This window comes from Phaenicophaeus curvirostris, chromosome 2, assembly GCF_032191515.1.
Source record: "Phaenicophaeus curvirostris isolate KB17595 chromosome 2, BPBGC_Pcur_1.0, whole genome shotgun sequence".
Classification (NCBI taxonomy): domain Eukaryota; kingdom Metazoa; phylum Chordata; class Aves; order Cuculiformes; family Cuculidae; genus Phaenicophaeus; species Phaenicophaeus curvirostris.
The window spans coordinates 30,308,133-30,325,118 of record NC_091393.1 but is presented as its reverse complement, the minus strand read 5'-3'; the positions used below and the strand labels follow the sequence as shown (position 1 = coordinate 30,325,118).

Below are 16,986 nucleotides of genomic sequence, written 5' to 3'. Positions count from 1 at the left end.
GAGGCCAGCAGCGATGAATGCGTGGCTCTCATTTCATGCAAGCCTATGGCTGAGTTCCGCAGCCTTCACGCTGAGCTTTCCTATTGCTGGTTAGGGATATATTCACAAATGTGAGGGACAGAGGGATATAGTTTTCAAAAAAAAGGCTTTTTTCTTGCTGGATGGGACATAAAGATGGTACTAGAGCTGGGTGACCTGTTGATAGAGGACAAGCTGTGTGCTAGGCTTTAAATATAGCGTTAATTTAAAAAAGCTCTTGGAAGAAATCTGCTTTAATGGAAAACAGATTGTGTTGAAAGCGGCGAAGCCTGGAGTTTCCTAGCTTTGTAGCTGGTCTACCAGGACAAACAGATTCAGTCCTCTATGACTTAACTAGGCATGGATTTAGAAGGGGAAGAGAGCTTGGAGGAGCTTTCTCTCCTCTCTCTGCTTGCCTCTGATCACCAATTGCTGCGTGAGCATGGGAGAGCAATCCTCTACCACACATCTCCATGGTGTCGGGAGACGTGATTTAGTGTGAGCAGCTGCAGGCTGCGTCTACATTGGCTCCATGCTGGTATTCACCTCGTTTGCCCATTTTGGACAAAATGCTCCTTAAGATTGAGACTGCCCCTCACTTTGTATTGCTGCTTTTGGTATCAGTGCAAATATAAACGGTAAAGCTAATTTGCTTAGGTCTTTGTGTGCTCCATGTCACTGTGATGGGTTGGGGAAGTACCAACTGGCTCCAGGGAATATTTCTTCATGTTTCATCTATGAAATTCCCATATATTGGATTGGATATTTGGTAATCCCCTTATTGCTTTTCCTTGGTTAATGATGTATGCAATCTCTGGCTTTTCTGATCTTCTGACATCAAGCGTTATGTGTTGTATTTGAGTGATTAAGAAGGGCACATACCGTGGTCTCCATCCCCTGATTTACAAAATGATGTTTTGATGACAAGATGACGAGATGGCATTGAGAATGTCACTTCTGCCGGCATTAGCACAAATGTGCTTGTAAATGTTTTAATGCATGTGTGCTTCCTCGGAACATTTTAACAACACAACATACTACTGAATAGTCACGAAGGACAAAGTAATTTCATTCATGGTTTCTATTTTAGCAAATAGGCACAACCTTCCTTAATGCAACATTCATCCAACTTCATAGTATGCATCAAAATACATTTGGATTGTTTATGATTGATGTGGTCATCCTCTTATGATTCCTTTGGGCTAGATAGAAATAGAAATATAGGGCAGGAGTCTCCATTACCATGCAGCTGCTCTTCTCTGCGCCGTCAGCATAAACCAGCACGAAAGCTGGAGGACCTGGCTCAGCATAAATGCAATTCTGAGATGATGAGCTGCTGTGGGGCACCTACAATTCTCTTCCTCAGTGTCATCGGGATAACATCCAAAAGGTGTGTGGCCGAGGGGGAAGGCAGCGCAGTCCTCATTCACGCTCACTCACGTTGGCGGTTGGTTGTGGTTTTGGTTCACTTTCCCTCACAGGTTGGCATCAACTGGAGTAGTTTTTGAGCATTTCTGATACACTGGACAGCAAACGGCCTTTTCACAAAGCTGCACCAAATTCAGTGCATCCAGCCGTCCAGCAGGTCAGGTTTAGATACTTTAAGCCCATGATTCTGTACTCTAAAAAGCATGTCGGTATTCGGAGGCTCGTATAGCACCCTGTATTATTTTCCAGTAGGGTTTGTGACTGCAGGCACGCATTTCTGAAAATTGGCAGAGATTAAGGAACTTGTTCAACTGTATCTGATTTTTCGAAGTGACATGGGAGCCTAATTCTCCCGTTTTGGTGAGACTTGATTTCTTATTTGCTTGCCTTTTAAAGTGGGGCTTATCTGTTGTTCTTAGACTGCTAATGAGCTTAGGAGCTTCTGAAACTATTGACCTCCAGTCTGTTTATATCTTTCTGTTGCTGTGTTATGCGCTGCCTGCAAATGCCCGGATCCCAGGACCTCTTCACTTTCTGTTTTGTGAATAGTTACATGTGGAAGGAATTTAAATACAGGATCTATTTCTAAAGGGAAGGAAGAATGCAGAAAAAGCAATATTACAATAATTCAGTAGAAGCAATCTGTCTGATGTTATTGGCTGTAACTTTAACTATCTTATATGTATGTAAGGGAAATGGATATTGCAAAAATTTTGTGTGCTCCCTCACTCTGGGTATTTTGCATTAATTATTCTTGTCTCTTTGTAGTTCTCTTCCTCAGTAGAACCTGAATCCTTAACTAAAAAGTAATTAAGCCCTTAATATGACTGTGAAGATTTAAACAAATACACAGGCAACCATTGCTTTCCTTAATCAGAGTAACCCCATTTATTTATTCTTTTTTTTTTTTTTTTGTACAGTCTTTTAAGCCTTCTAACATTCTCCAAGACAAGCAAACTACTGTCTGTGTACCTGGGGGATTATGCGATGCAGACTGAGTTTGCTGCAGCTATTTTCACTTCTGAAAAAATCACAGTCCACTTAATCTGACAAGTGAAACCTTTGATTACATGTTACCTACACAGTACTGCTTTTTTTTTTTCTTGTTAAGGCAGAGAAGGGAAAAAAAGCAGAAATATGTCTGCTAGATTTCCAAGTTAGCAATCTGTTGAAGGAAACTGTGATCCTGACAGGTGCAAACGCTGGACTCTCGGGCTTAGGGAGTCTCACGAGCCTTTCAAAGGTTTCTCACCTCACTGATCCAAAATAAACTTCAGTGCTTAGTAAAAATCAAAACAAGCAAAATGTTTTATGTAGCACAATCTGTTACAGGAACAAAGAACAGGAGAGAGAAAGAGAAGGAGAAAAAACACAAGCAGGTTATTTCTGTACTGTGGCCATTAACTGCAATTCTTCTATGACTCGTCTTTTGGAGTCGACCTTCCCCTGGATGTCTCCAGTGCTGGGAGAGGCAAAAGAAATGCTGCTGTTTGGCTGCTAGCCCTGTCACTAGTCGTTATAATAACAATTATCTCTCTAGTACATAATTTAACAATTTGCGTAACGAGTGCTGTGGACACTAACTCCGTATCGTTGCCTTTTTTTGCCTGAAGGACAGTTGCAGGTTCTGCTTCTTGACGAGCTTTTGAGGTTTGTGCTGTTATCCATCTCATATAGTTAAAAAAACCTGTCAGGAGGAGATATATTGTGAAACAGAGAAATACGTCATACACAGAATCGTAGAATCATGGAGTCATTCAGGTTGGAAAAGACCTTTAAGAGCAAGTCCAGCCATAAGGCTCATGCTGCCGGTTCCACCACTAACCAAGAGTGGTGCAGAGTTAAAAAAACAATCTAATGTTGTTTCACTGTTTACTTTTAAAGTACAATCACTGATCACGGTCTTCTGCCTAAAGCAAGTGCCTTCAGCACAATCCTCAGGTTTCAACTGCAGCACCACAAAGATGTGAATACGAGCTTGTAGACTCTGTGTTTACCAAGGCTGCTTTTCTTTCAGCTCAGACACTGTAGAATAATAACAATAACATTAAAATAGTCTGCTCGTCTAGAAGGGCTTCTGAAGTATTAGTTCAGCCCTGAACACATTTAAATTAATTGTGAGACAGACAGATAATTCTCTGTGTTACATATACATGTGTCTAGGCACAGATACGTATATGAATTGCTCTAGTTTATCACGTATACACAGAATCATAGAATCACCAGGTTGGAAAAGACCCACCGGATCATCGAGTCCAACCATAAATATGCTTGTGCGACTTTGTTTTCAGGAGGAGAAAAACAATGGGACACGCAAGACAGAAATAGACCATCTCCCTGCCTTGAGTAGAATAAATTATTGCTAAATGCCAAGGTTAATGTTCGCTCTGTATCGGGGCCTGCACAGCTGGGATGCTCGGTGCTGTTTGATCTGCCCTTTCAAGCTCCGGTGATCCCGCTAAATTGCATTTAATGGACGTAGGGCTGAAATGCAAAAAAAATAAGAGGGCTTGTTACAAAACCAAAGAGACAACGTGCACACCTGTTCTTTGTACTTCGTGAAAGACTTTGTCCTGATGGCGGGAGGGGAGATGTTCCGTGCAGCGCTCCACTGTTCGCGGGAGCTTCAGGAGCGCGACTGCCGTGTTCGGGTTGTCGGATTTACAGTCGCTACGGCCAGGGAAGGCTCCAACGGGAGGGGTCTGCTCTCAGCTGGTCACATCAGAGCAGGGGGTCACACGTCGCACACTCCACGGGCAGGAAGAAAGCTACTCGGAATAGCCGGGAGCCAGACGGAGCTGATTTAAACCGACTGGTCTCGCCCGCCCAGGCTCCTGGAGGCTTGCACAATTGCAGTGACTTTATGAAAACACTTTTCTTGTCCTGCGAGGTGGCAGTCAAGGTTTGTCACAGTTGAAAACGGGGAATTTTATGGTCTTTTTGGTAGTTTCCTGGGCTATTCACAAGAGGGTGAGGTGCAAGTTGGAAAACCTATCCTTTAATTTCATTAAAGATTGTTATAGATTTTAGTAAATATTTGTTTTCAGACAATCATGACAAATATATTTATGGCCTCAAGCTCCACCAGGGGAGGTTTAGGGTGAACATTAGGAAAAAATTTTTCACAGAAAGGGTCACTGGTCACTGGCAGAGGCTGCCCAGGGAGGGGGTTGAGTCACCTTCCCTGGAGGGGTTCAAGGGACGGGTGGACGAGGTGCTGAGGGACATGGGTTAGTGATTGATGGGAACGGTTGGACTCAATGATCCGGTGGGTCTCTTCCAACCTGGTGATTCTGTGATTCTGATTTTTTTTCTGAAACGATTTAATGTAATTTCCATTTTCTTAACCTTAGATTTCTATATCTAGCAGCCTAGGTATATAAATCTAGTAATGTCTTCTTTACTGAACTTATCTCTGTGCCCAAGATTTCTCATGAGATCCAGTTGTTGGGCCTGGTGTTTAGATTCTAGTAATAAAAGTGGTCCTTGGCAAATCTCTGTGACCCTAAAATCGATATGGTGCAATATCAATCTGGAAAGAAATAAAGTATTTACTTACCAGAAAAATACAGTCTGCCTCTGAATCAACTAATATTGAGTCAGAACAGAGAAAGAAAATGGATTGTCTCCTCCTTTTTGTGTCTAATCAAGACAACAACATTTAGTCTGAAAACAACCACCTGAAAACCGTACACATAACGTATTTCTATACTTCCTCTGTATACAAAAAGTAAGGAAAATGTAGAACTCTAGACCTCCTCATACTGATGTGCTGATTGTTTCCAATCCCAGCCTCGAGTCTTAACATGAGAGGGGTGCAGTGAGGCTGGTATTTTGTGAGCGTGGGCTGATCTCACTAAGACTGCGTGTGGAATGGTGGAAACCTATTTGAAGGGTGTTTCCTATTATAATGTGCTGATATTGCAGGTAGCTGAGGGAAGTTTGGAGATTGTCTGATGAAGGAAGCTGTTTTTCTTGGATATTTTCCATGTGGTAACAGTCATTCTGGGGCACTTGAGAAACGCTGGTAGTTTCTATGACTAGGGAATGTGAGACAGCACTGTGTAAATTCTAGTGCAAGAAAAGAGATTATACTTACATCTTTTAAGCCTGCAGTGGGCCATTATGATAATCCAGTTTGGCATTTGGAATATTTTCCCTCCTTTTTGGACTCTTCCTCCTGAATTTACCTGAATAAGTTCCTGTTTAGTTCTATGGGTTCTGGCTGAGTTGGGATATCGGATAACTGCCTGAGGCTGGAGAAGCCTGAGAGGTGGCCCTTAGGAGATCTCTCCCAGCCAGCCAGAAGCCAAAGTTTTCTATCTACTCTTCAGAATTATTATCTCAGTGCTGGAGGGGCAGTTTTCATTGGTGCCCATTGGCTGTATGGAAACATAGGAATAAGGAATAATGCCGTGGAACTTTGCTAGTGCTTTTGAACTTTGCATTTCAGATCCTTAAAACTCTGGAGAGGCTCCAAAGCACTTTGCCTCTCCTTCAAGGAAAATGGACATTACTCTAAGTGGTGGAGTGTTTCTTCTGGGAAACTGATAGGAAATGTGGTTAGAAAATAGCCGGGGAAGGTGGAATGGGAGTATAAAATTGTAGGGTAAGAGCAATTAGCTCAGCTACTGTGGGGAGGTAATTTAATTAGATGATTCAGAGAAAAGCGATTTAGGTTGGCTTTTTTTTCCACTTTTCTCTTCTCCTCTCCTCTCAGGTTGTCAGTAACAGGTAACTGTGTTTTCCTCTATGGTGACTGGTTTTAAGGTGGACTGAAGCTGGCAAGCTAAGAAAATTGGAAACAGGAGGCTAATTTAAAGAAGACGTAGTGTTGTTCCCAGTTATATTCTTGTTGAATTCCAAATGTCTGCAGATCATGGATTTAGTTTGGCCTAATAAACATCTAAGTTCCAAATCGGGATTGAGGTCCAAATCACTGCTGAATTTACGCTTCACTGAAGGAAAGAGATTAGATCCAGATCACTAATCACCAGAGTGTTTGCTGCAGTGAAACTCCAGGTGTGTTTACTTAATTCCTTAATTTATTAATCTTTACTTACTTCATCAAATAATCTGCTGTTAAAGGTGGCCTGATACTACAATTATGAGACCAATAAGATGCTCTGGACTGAAGTTTTCTGAGTGATTGTCTGTAAAATAGAGTTTGCTCTGGAAAGCCAACATGCCTACGTCATAGCCAGCTCCAGGCCCTTGCAAACAACACTGTTTTTTATTGACTTTTTTTGATAAATATGTAGAACAGTCTGAGAGTAACCTTAAGTGTTGTCAATGGGCCACTGAGCCAAAAAAATTGCAGAACGTGAAATCCGATTTTTTTTTTTCTCCCAAGGAAAATCTCTTTGGTTCCACCTGCCGCTTTGGTTTTGATGCTTGTGTTTAGTACCATAATATGAAAATGACCCCAACAGGCTTCTGATACTAAAAATGGTAGGTGACTTAACAGAGCTCTATTTTTTTCCCTAAATATCTTGTCTCCTTTTCTTCCTATACTGAATGATCCAGGATGGTGTTTCTTCCAAATTAGAACAGCAAGTGTGTGCAGCGGCTGCCGCGGGGCTGGCCTGAGAATTGCTTGGAGTGCTGAGCAGCAGTGGCTCGGGAAGGGGCTTCATGAGAAGGACTGGGAAGTACGGAAGGCTGGGTGACAGGAGTGACAGAGACCTGTGCCACCTTCCGTCCTTGCAGAGAACTCCCGAGAGCTTCAGGTGATGACAACAGTACTTTTACTACAAATACAGGTAGCAGTAAACTGCATCAGTAAAATTAGTTATGGGGAGCTCTGTGTTAGCATTGTCTAATTATAAAAGATGAAAAAGTACTGATCTGGGTAGAGACCAAGGTACTCTCTGATATTTTTAATAAAAGAGGAGGCGTGGTCTGCTTGTTGGGGAGCAGGATGGTCTTGCTGTCATTCACATCCCTGCACAGATTTACTCTCTGACCTTCCTTAGTTATCAAGGTGAGGATTTTCAAACACAGATGAAATGCTCGTGTCCACATTTTACCATTTGATAAAAGTGGCTCAATTTTCAGCGCGTCTGTCTCCCCCACCTCCTAATTCCAGTGCAAACGATGATTGCTTGCAACTAAGGTGAATTTGGCAGCTGGGACCCTAATTACCCTCCATCCTTCCCGCTCAGTGCAGCTGATGTTACTGGTGTTCTCCAGATTTACTGAGCAAAATGTCATTCTTGGCTGAGCGCTTCAGGCTGATGTTTTCCAAGACACCTATAGGGGTTACTGTCCACATCTTACTGAAAATCAGTAGGATCTTGGTGGTTTATTCCCTTGGATTCCTTTGGAAAAAAAGAGACACTAGATTTGCTGACCTTGACCATTAAAATAGACAGAATTTGTTTCCACCTTGCAGAAATCTTTACCAGGTCTCACTCAGAGCCTGGGGCTGGAGTATTCACAGAGTGGTGATATTGTATTAATGGTGATAGTATCAATGTGAGGCGATTTGCTTCTAATCAAGAGAAGATACACAGTTTATTGGCTTAAGTACAGAACACTGTGTTATGCTAACACGCTTCAACACAGCAGCGGAAGGAAATTTTTTCTATTATGTCTTTCATTTCTATTCCAAAGGAATGAAATCTCCTATTTTTCTAGAAATAGGAGAACACCTGTTCTGTGACAAATGGGAGTTTTTCAGGCTGATTTAAGATGAAAGGATTGACAGGGAAAGAACTGAAAGTCCCATCTCTCTATTTCCATTAGCAGAGGGACAGTGTGGTGCACGATCGAAGGCATCTGATGGTGACTCCTGTGAACATCGCTGAGGGGATAGCAGCTCTCTGCTGTCTGTCAGTAGTTTCCTTCTCATTCTTCTCCTGAATGGAAGACAATTTTTTTGCCCATCCCAGAGGGATCGCTAATTCAAAAGTTGAATTTGATGGCCATGAGGGATGAGCTAATTCAGACTGTGCAGCCTTTATGGGTGTGCGGAAGGGGGCATACAAGCTGCTGTCACGGGGCAGTTCACGCAGGGTAACTTGTCAGCCAACTGCCTGCTTACATGCTCATGCAGCACAGCAATGTGAGTGATTCAAAGCAGCTAGCTTTCAAGGAGACAAGGCAATCCTTGTATTTGAGGTCTTTAAAAGAAGAAAAGTTTTCTTTGCACTGCTTTAAATAAGAAATGTGCTTTTTACAGTGTGAATAACATTCTTAAATATCTATATTTGGTTTAGCAACTACAATAAATCTGACTCTGGAAAATAAGCCTAGAAAGCATCTGTTTCTTTTTGTTGGAAGGCCTAACCATGATAGTTCTGTTCCTTTCATAGGATATTTTTCAGTTTTCTTTGCAGAACTTTTCATTTCTTTTGAAGGGTTTTGTCTGTGTTTGCATCTATCACTGGAACTTGTACAAACTTGGAAGCACTTTCACAATATGCCAGCAGTCATTTTCCTTTCAGTTCTGTCCGTTTCTAGAAGAAAGCAAGCAAGTTGGCGTGCTGTGGGACTTGAATACAGTGTGTTTCCTCTTGTCATACTGTTCCAGCAGTCAGGCAAAGATCACAGATTTTTTCCTCCTCAGATGGCCATAAACCATTTTATATTGGAAGTTTTCAGGTAACTATCTGTCACTAAACCAACACACAAGCAGCATGATTTATCACAGTGAACAGAGCTGGCTCAAAAATATTCATGAATCGGTGAACACTTAGAGCTTGATCTAAAAATGTTGCATGCAAGAAAAAAAAACGGAGAGCTGTTAGTAGAAGCTTCGGGCTTTAATCTCTCTCGGCTTTACAGACATGCTAGCATATGGATTCACATGTGTCTGCCATGTGGTAGAGTTTGTACTTCTCAGAATCCAAAGCAAATAACATTTTAAGCTTTCTTTTCTAGGGGAAGAAAGGGACGAAACATTCACATACTAATAGTTCATACGACTGAGGAGGAAAAAGCTCAGCCTACTTGATCCATGGAGATGAGGAGTGAGATCAAAAGCTCCAACCTGAGGTCTTTAAATGGACTTCCATGTACTGTTGCTGAAGAAAGAGAGATGAGGGCAGCTAGTGCTTGTGTGTGAAACCTCTGAGGCAGGAGATTTGGGAAGGAAAGGTGTAAGTTGAAAGGCAATGAGCTGTCCCAACGACAAGGAGAAGACAGGTGCCTGGAAGCGCCCATCGTTCCAAAGGGCAGCTGGGCACGGGAAGGCTGCACCAGCTGAGGAGGGGAGCCACAGTCCCTTCAGAGTTATCCTAAGCATCCTCTCTGGGACCGTGCAGGGCTGAGCTCCGTTAACGAAGGGCAGAGTAACCGGCAAATCCCAGTCAGACACATCTATAAATATAGAAGTCGGTGCAGAGCAGGTGGACTCTTTGGCTTTCAGGAGGGATGGGCCTGTTGGGTCTGATTGCAGGATTGGTTATCCTCTATTAAGAATTAATTTAGATCTATTTTTTTTTAATGTTTTGTTATTTAAATGTTGCTTTTGTATAGCAGAGGAAGAAAACATAAAAATGCTATATACTGCAGTGTGTTCTTACAACACAACAAATATAGAGAAAGCACCTCATTTGATTACTGCCCACTATTCAAAAAATTCCAGACAGTATATTTAATCCAAAGCACATTACCCCTAGGGATTTTTTTAGATTATAATATCTAGGGTGTTCCTATATATATAGCGGAAAGGTTATTAAAAATAAATCAGATTCTTAATAACAGAATCATTCCCTTAAGAACAAGAGCAGAACAGCATTTTCTAGTGGAAGGACAAAATTTCTGTCAATGGGGAGGTGCAGAAACTTCTAAACAAACCCAGCAAGAGCCCTCACTCCTCGCCGCAGACAGACACTAGTTAGGTGCTGGGAGGGAGCTGGGAGGTGTGTTTAAACCCGCAATAACCGCGGGTGCGATGGTTTGATAGGTGACAAGCCCAGCAGGGCACTCTGGTCGCACGACAGCTGCCTGCAGCCAGGCGCACGCTGCTAGGTATAGATAGATAGAGGGATGCATTCTCGCGGCGGGACCCTGCAGACAGGCACATTCCTCCAGTCTTGTGCTATAGTCGGCTCACTTTCAGGGGCTTACATTGTAATCAGCTGCATTCTTATATTAATATGACCTAACCCTTCCTCCTTGGGGCGGCGTGTTGCCCTGCCAAACTCACTTGCTGTGGTCAATCAGAGCGACGCGGCCCGAGAGGTGTGTGAAGGAGACAGAAGTTTTTACTGGGAGAGAAGCACATGTGCTGTGGGCTGCTGCAGCGTTATGACCCCGTGCTATTACCAGACCTCTGTCCTTTAATAAGGAGTCAGATGGCGTAACCATATGCTGTCTTCCATACATTTTCACTGAAGTCACTTTACTATCAAGGACTCTGCTGCCAGTTCCCAGGGGGCCTCTTCTCCATCCAATAAGATGGAGTGTCACGCTTGATTTGTTGTTTGTTCCTGAGATTTGGCTCCTTTACTCACCTGCATACAAGTGTAGATGTTACCTAATGAGCAGCTGAGGCCTCTTAAAGTTTCTCAGGACTTGTGCATTAACATCCTTCCACTCTGTCTATAATCTGTGCACTCTGTTCTCCACATCTAACTTTAATTACAGGAACTGTCACTGAAAGAAAGAAAAAAATGGACAATTGCATTTTCTAGGTAAAGAAAAAACAAGTGAAAGGCTAGAATGGGGAAGAATTAGAAATGTGTGTGTGTGGTGCTGCAATGATGATGGTTTGGTGCGTGGATGGTAGGAATGTGAGAGAAATGTTGAAACTACTCTTGATTCATTTGTTCTGTTTCTAATACACCTCTCACTGATATAGGCAGCTACTACTGTTCTGTCAATGGTCAGACATATATAATAATAATAATTTACATCTTTTAAAGACAAGAAACTAGTCTGTATTTTATTACTATTTTAGCACCAGATACATTCTTATACCGTATAAATTGCCATACATAACAAGGACCATATATAACATACTTACCAAGCATGGCAATTACTGCAACAAAGAGATGATAGTTCTTTGAATCGGTAAAACACCTTTGGACTGTCATTTGGCATCACCTGTGAGAGACTCAAACTGTCCCCTTTGGGAAACTGTGCCAGAGAAACCATCTTGTCTATGTGGTAACAAGACAAGGCCATCATCAAGTATAATTGCAAAAGGTTCTAAAGGCATTTCTTACAGAAGCAGAGGTGAAATGCCTGCATACTCTCCAAATTTCTGTGCAAGTAATCATACTCTGTTTCCCCAGGCTCTTTCTGTGGTTTTGATAAAAACTTTATTTTTGTATGAGCTTTCTGGAGCTGTTGGTTCAGAGCTGTTGAACAGGAGATGCATGTAAATAGAGCAGAGCTTTGCACTGCATCACTTTTCAGAGAACCTGGAGATCCACTGGGGTTGAAAGGTGCTCTGTAATTATAAGCTGACTGTCATTAAGAAAGTAACTTATTCCAAGTCTCCTCTTATTTACACACAGCGTAGCTTCATTGCATTTTGTGCAAGTCGGAGTAGAATCTGGTTCATTAATTCTAATTCTGTTCTGGCTGGACAAGCAGGTGATGCACCCAGACAGAATCGTCATTGCATATAAAAGAAGTGCTTTACATGTTTTCGAAGTATCATTAAGACACTCGTTTGGGCTGCAGTCTAGGAGCATCTCGGAACACAACCCCTATGACATTGCAGCTGTTGTTCTTGGGCATTAAAAAGGCAGTCTTTCCTTTCATTGTAATCATTTAAAAATTACCAGTCATGTGCGGACTCTACGAGCCTGACCCTCAGCCCACGGGAGCCGGGATGGGAGTCAGGACATGTCTTTCCATGGAAGCGTGAGTGCTCTGAATCACTCTGTGGGCTCTGAGTGCCTGGCCGCTGACACCAGGTAGCGGACTGTTTATTGAAATACTCTGAAATAGGCTCAAATACCCACTGTGTTCATGAAGGGAAGCACAGCATTGGAGGGGAGAGGGGCGTTTGAGCAGAGCGTCTGCCAGGGGGATGTTGGAATTCCTTCTCTCAAGTGAAATGAGGCGAGTCTTTGGCACTGTTAGCAGTGGGACAACCTCGCCCACAACCTTCCACTCTACAACAGCCCTTTGAATCTGCAGGAATAACATAATATTCAATCTGCAATTCATTACAATGTGTGAATGTGCCTGTACTGGAGGGGTAACATCGCTTTTCCTGCAAACAGCAACGCTGTGAGTGTAATCTTATCTTACGTTACATTACGCTCCAAGCAACGTTCCCTTGCGGCACACGCTGTATCTGTTGTTAAGTGTTGGCTCCTTCCAGAACTTTGTCAGCCCTATATTTGTCGTAGAGGGGGTCCCGTTCCAATATTGCTCCAAATCACTGTTGCACAACTGCTGAACGTGGCTGAGAGTTGTACTGTTCCTGGCAGCGCAGCCCTGGTTGCTGTAAAGCCCTAGAAAAGGGACTTCACACTCTATCTTCGTGTGCGGGATTCTGCTGGAAGGATGTAGCACAGTGTGCAGACACTGCTAAATTGTCGGAGAGTTGCTTGGCTTTTATTTTAGCTCACGAACTCCTCGCTAGATTTTGTCATGCCGTCCTATATAATGAATTACAATATATATATAATATATATATTTGTAATTTATAATTTAGAAGTTTTAAGTCATAAATAAAAATAAACTAGCATTTTATTTGGAAAAGCACATTCGAGGCAGTCAATTCACATGATCAGAATGTTATTTCTTGCAGTGCCTCCCATCAGATGGCAGAACTGTAACAACAGCTTGGTAATAATAGACAGTAAATCCTCAGGTTTATGCAGCAGGAGCGGCTTCTGTCTCATGTACCACATTGCCACCTGTCACAGGATCATAGGAAAATTCAGGTTTGAAGTGACCTTAGGAAGTCATTTAGTCCGACCTCTGCTTTGCAGTGTTCTTTGCCACTTATCATACAGAAAGCACATTCACAGCAGCAGAGTGGAGCTGAAGGAGTTTCACCATCTGTTTGCAGCGCTGAGGTTTTGTCTCCCATAGTGAGCTGGGCTGTAGGTCAGTGGGCGGTGGGTTAGTTCTCCTGCAGGAATTACTGGTCTTTAAAAAAGCCACGGCACACGGACATCTCTGCCAATGACTGAACATCCAGAGGACAGTCTGGATATCGATGTGTGCACAGAAGCCTGCCAGTGATGTGAAAAAGAGTCTGGAATTATTCTAGGACAAGTTCTTCATAAAGATAGGTGATATTCCAGGGAGTGAACAACAGCACCTACAAAATCATTCCCTTTCTAACTTGCCTTCATGCAGCTGGATTTTCTTCCAAGATATGCCACTGTTTGAATGAGTTATTTCAGTTCTGTCTCAAACATTTACTGTGTGCAACAAGGGTGAGAAAGCGCCCTTCACGGTGAGAACAGAACAGTAATCATTTCAAAGAAAAAAGTCGCTGTGAATGTTACTGTAAGAAAAACCGACCTCTCAGTTTTTTAGTTTGTTATAAGGTTTGTCAAGCATCACAGAAAAATGCTCTAAGTCCACAACTATTTCCCACGTCAGTATTGGTTCAAAGAATTTCCATTCATGTCCATTACACGCACAGCACTATTTTTTCTCTCTTCTTCTTCATCAGTTTTCAGTTGAGGTAGCAGGATCTCCTGTAGGATCTGTAGGAGAGACCTGTAGGATCTCTCTTAGATCAGCCAAGACTGCTGGAAATGGAGTCAATGCTGGGCAGAGAGGCTGGTTGCTTTGGTTTCCTGACACAGTCAGTTTGCCGACGGGAGAAGCTGTTGTTTGTGGACAGAAAAGGACTTGCAGGGGGCGTGATGGTTGGAGGCCGTCTCGGGCAGAGCTATCCTGACTGATTCTTGGAGAAGAGAGGAGGGAGGTCAGCAGAATTGCCTCCTTGGACTTCCAGAGGGCAGGCTTTGGCCTTTCTAGGAGCCTGGTTGACAGAGTCCCCTGGGAGGCAGTCCCGAAGGACAAAGGAGTCCAGGAAGGCTGGACATTCTTCAAGAAGGAATTGTTAAAGGCGTAAGAGCAGGCTGTCCCCATGTGCTGAAAGACGAGCTGGCGGGGAAGAAGACTGGCCTGCCCGAACATAGAGCTTTAGCTGTAACTCAGAAAAAAAGAGGGGGAAGAAGAGGCAAGCAACTCAAGAGGACTACAAAGATATCGTGAGGTTATGCAGGGAGAAAGTTACAAGGGCCAAAGCCCAAACTGGACTTAAACCTGGCTACTGCAGTAAAAGAAAATAAATAAATGTTTCTAAAAGGACATTAACAACAAAAGGAAGGCTAAGGAGAATCTCCAGCCTTCACTGGATGTGGGGAAAAACATAGTGATAAAGGATGAGGACTTAAAATCTGGTGTGTTTGAATCTGGTGGCCTTCAGCTTGAATCAGATCTTCCATGCTGGGGATACAGGATATAGGACTGAAACAACTGCTGGAGAAAAAGAGAAGTTTCCCAGAGTGTGACCAGCATGGGCATACGCAATGTGCCCAACGCTAACAGTTTCTGAGCTCTGTTATGCTTCACCTTTAGCAGCAGAAATTTGTTCCAGATAACCAACCCTCTTTGTCTCTTTGTTATTTTTTCCCTACAGATAACATTATCATGTTCTGCACACAGCTGGAATCTGAAGGGTGCTGAGAAGAGGAGAGGCATTATAGCCACACTGTTCTTGAAGGAACTGCCCTTGTTTCATTTTCAAGAATCCTAGTGTTCTGTACAAATTTGGTCTTCTCTTGCCATATAGTTGGAAGTGATCTTCATTAGAGAAATATGAGCCTGAGAGAATTAACAGAGGTTTTTATATCAAAGGGAAGAATCCTATAGCAGCTTGTTTATTGAATGAATAATGCTTTGATGTTTCTTCCTTTTGCACTTTTGTCACTGGATAATGTTATCGGAAGCAAGTGGAAATATATGGAATCATAGAATATCTTGAGTTGGAAGGGGCCCGTAAGAATCGTTGAGCCCAACTCCCTGAAGCAGAGATCTGCATAATTAATTCTCTGGGCACAGTGTTGATGCCACGTGTCTATGTGATGAGGAGGTTGAACTGCACTAAACTGTTGTTAATGGGAAAAAAAGGTGGCTAGACACATTGCCTCTGCCCCTGAGAAATGCTCTCCCGCTTCCAGGGAGCTACTCACTGTTTGGTTGCCTGGACATAGTACTGGTATTCCTGGAGACAACAAAAGGCTTTCTGCAGTAACTAAAAATGATTTCCATGTGCAAGTAACATCTGATGAAGGACATATGTCTGCAGAGGCCTGTTGTTTTTTGTCTGGTGTGCCTGCTTACTGATTTAAAGCCAGATTCTGCAACCTTGTAAGAACATGAGCCCGTTGTCTCCAGGGATTGAGAGCAGAGTTTGGCTCTGGCACCGGAGAGGTCTACCACAAACCATGTAATTCCAGTGTATGCTTGATGTACGACTTGTAACCTTGTTCTCTGCAGAGTAAGTGGTTTGTACGTCTCTTACGGAGGCACGGTAAAGAATTCCAGCACTGCAGCTGAAATTCGTTCTATTTTAAATTGTCCTCCTGCATTTACAAACAACTGTGTTTCCCTTGCCCATTTCTGTATAAACAACCATTGCGGTATAAATACCCTTGAATGCTTTGTGGACGGAGTCTGTGGTGGGACGAGTGAAAGGTCAGCCCAAGGCTGAGAGAAAGCACCATCCAAATAGGATAAAGAACAGAGAACACAAAAGCCGTATGGTTAGAAAAAGATAAAATTCCCATTCTGCAGTGGTGTAAACTACTGTTCCTTAAAGAAGGAAGCGATATGTGAATTCCAGACCTGGGCTGTAGATTTAGAGTCTTTCCTGTTAAAAACTATTTTTCGAAATATCAGTCTGTGATGCTTTTTTCAACCAAGGTGGGTTTAGAGAGTTTGAAACTTAAATTCTAAGTATCATTTTCTCTTGCATTCTAAACATCTGTGCTGCTTATTTAAGAATAGCATCAGATTTTGGCAATTCAATCTTATTTTGCATGTTTAGCTTGAGATAGTAGCACCTCTCTTTCTTCAGTGTAATTGCTGGGGTCCAGGGATATCCTAAAATTGCTACTAGAATGTCATCCTGGAAGCAATCTATTTATTTATTTATTATTTATTAAAGGGGCAAGAGCACAGGAGAGGGGGAAAAGGCATAAGATATGTTCCTGATTTGTGCAAGTTCCCCACATGGTGCATAAATTGCCACTTCAGTTCTACTGCTCGTGTCCTGTTTTCCTAAGGCAAAATTGTATTTGAAAAAAAATAGCCAGTTTGTAATATTAATTACTGTAGTATTACCAACTGTTCTCTTCGAATAGGTTTTTACATCCTCTCTTATGTCTTCCTCCTTCAGCTGAGGCAATAGTAAAGAAGGAGGGAGGATATTATTTCTACATTACTGTTAATTTAAAGCTGGGAAGCCTCATTCGCAGAGGCTTCGTTCTGTCTGCAGCAGAAAGCACTACACATGCTGTGCACGAAAGAATGAGACATACAGCTTGTTATACAAAGTCAGGACTCGGGAGTGAATCAGGAATGGATGTGAAAACTGGCTTT

The 16,986-nt window shown here is 42.6% G+C and overlaps 1 long non-coding RNA gene across 1 annotated transcript in view; it reads left to right on the top strand.

The window, feature by feature from the left end:
* Positions 1–7,169, top strand: part of LOC138717792 (uncharacterized) — a 66,784-nt gene extending 59,615 nt beyond the window's left edge. The window contains exons 7-9 of the long non-coding RNA XR_011336944.1: positions 6,167–6,468; positions 6,800–6,897; positions 6,995–7,169. This is a non-coding gene — a long non-coding RNA (uncharacterized lncRNA). The remainder of the gene's footprint in view (positions 1–6,166; positions 6,469–6,799; positions 6,898–6,994) is intronic.
* The last annotated feature ends 9,817 nt before the right edge of the window (positions 7,170–16,986 follow it).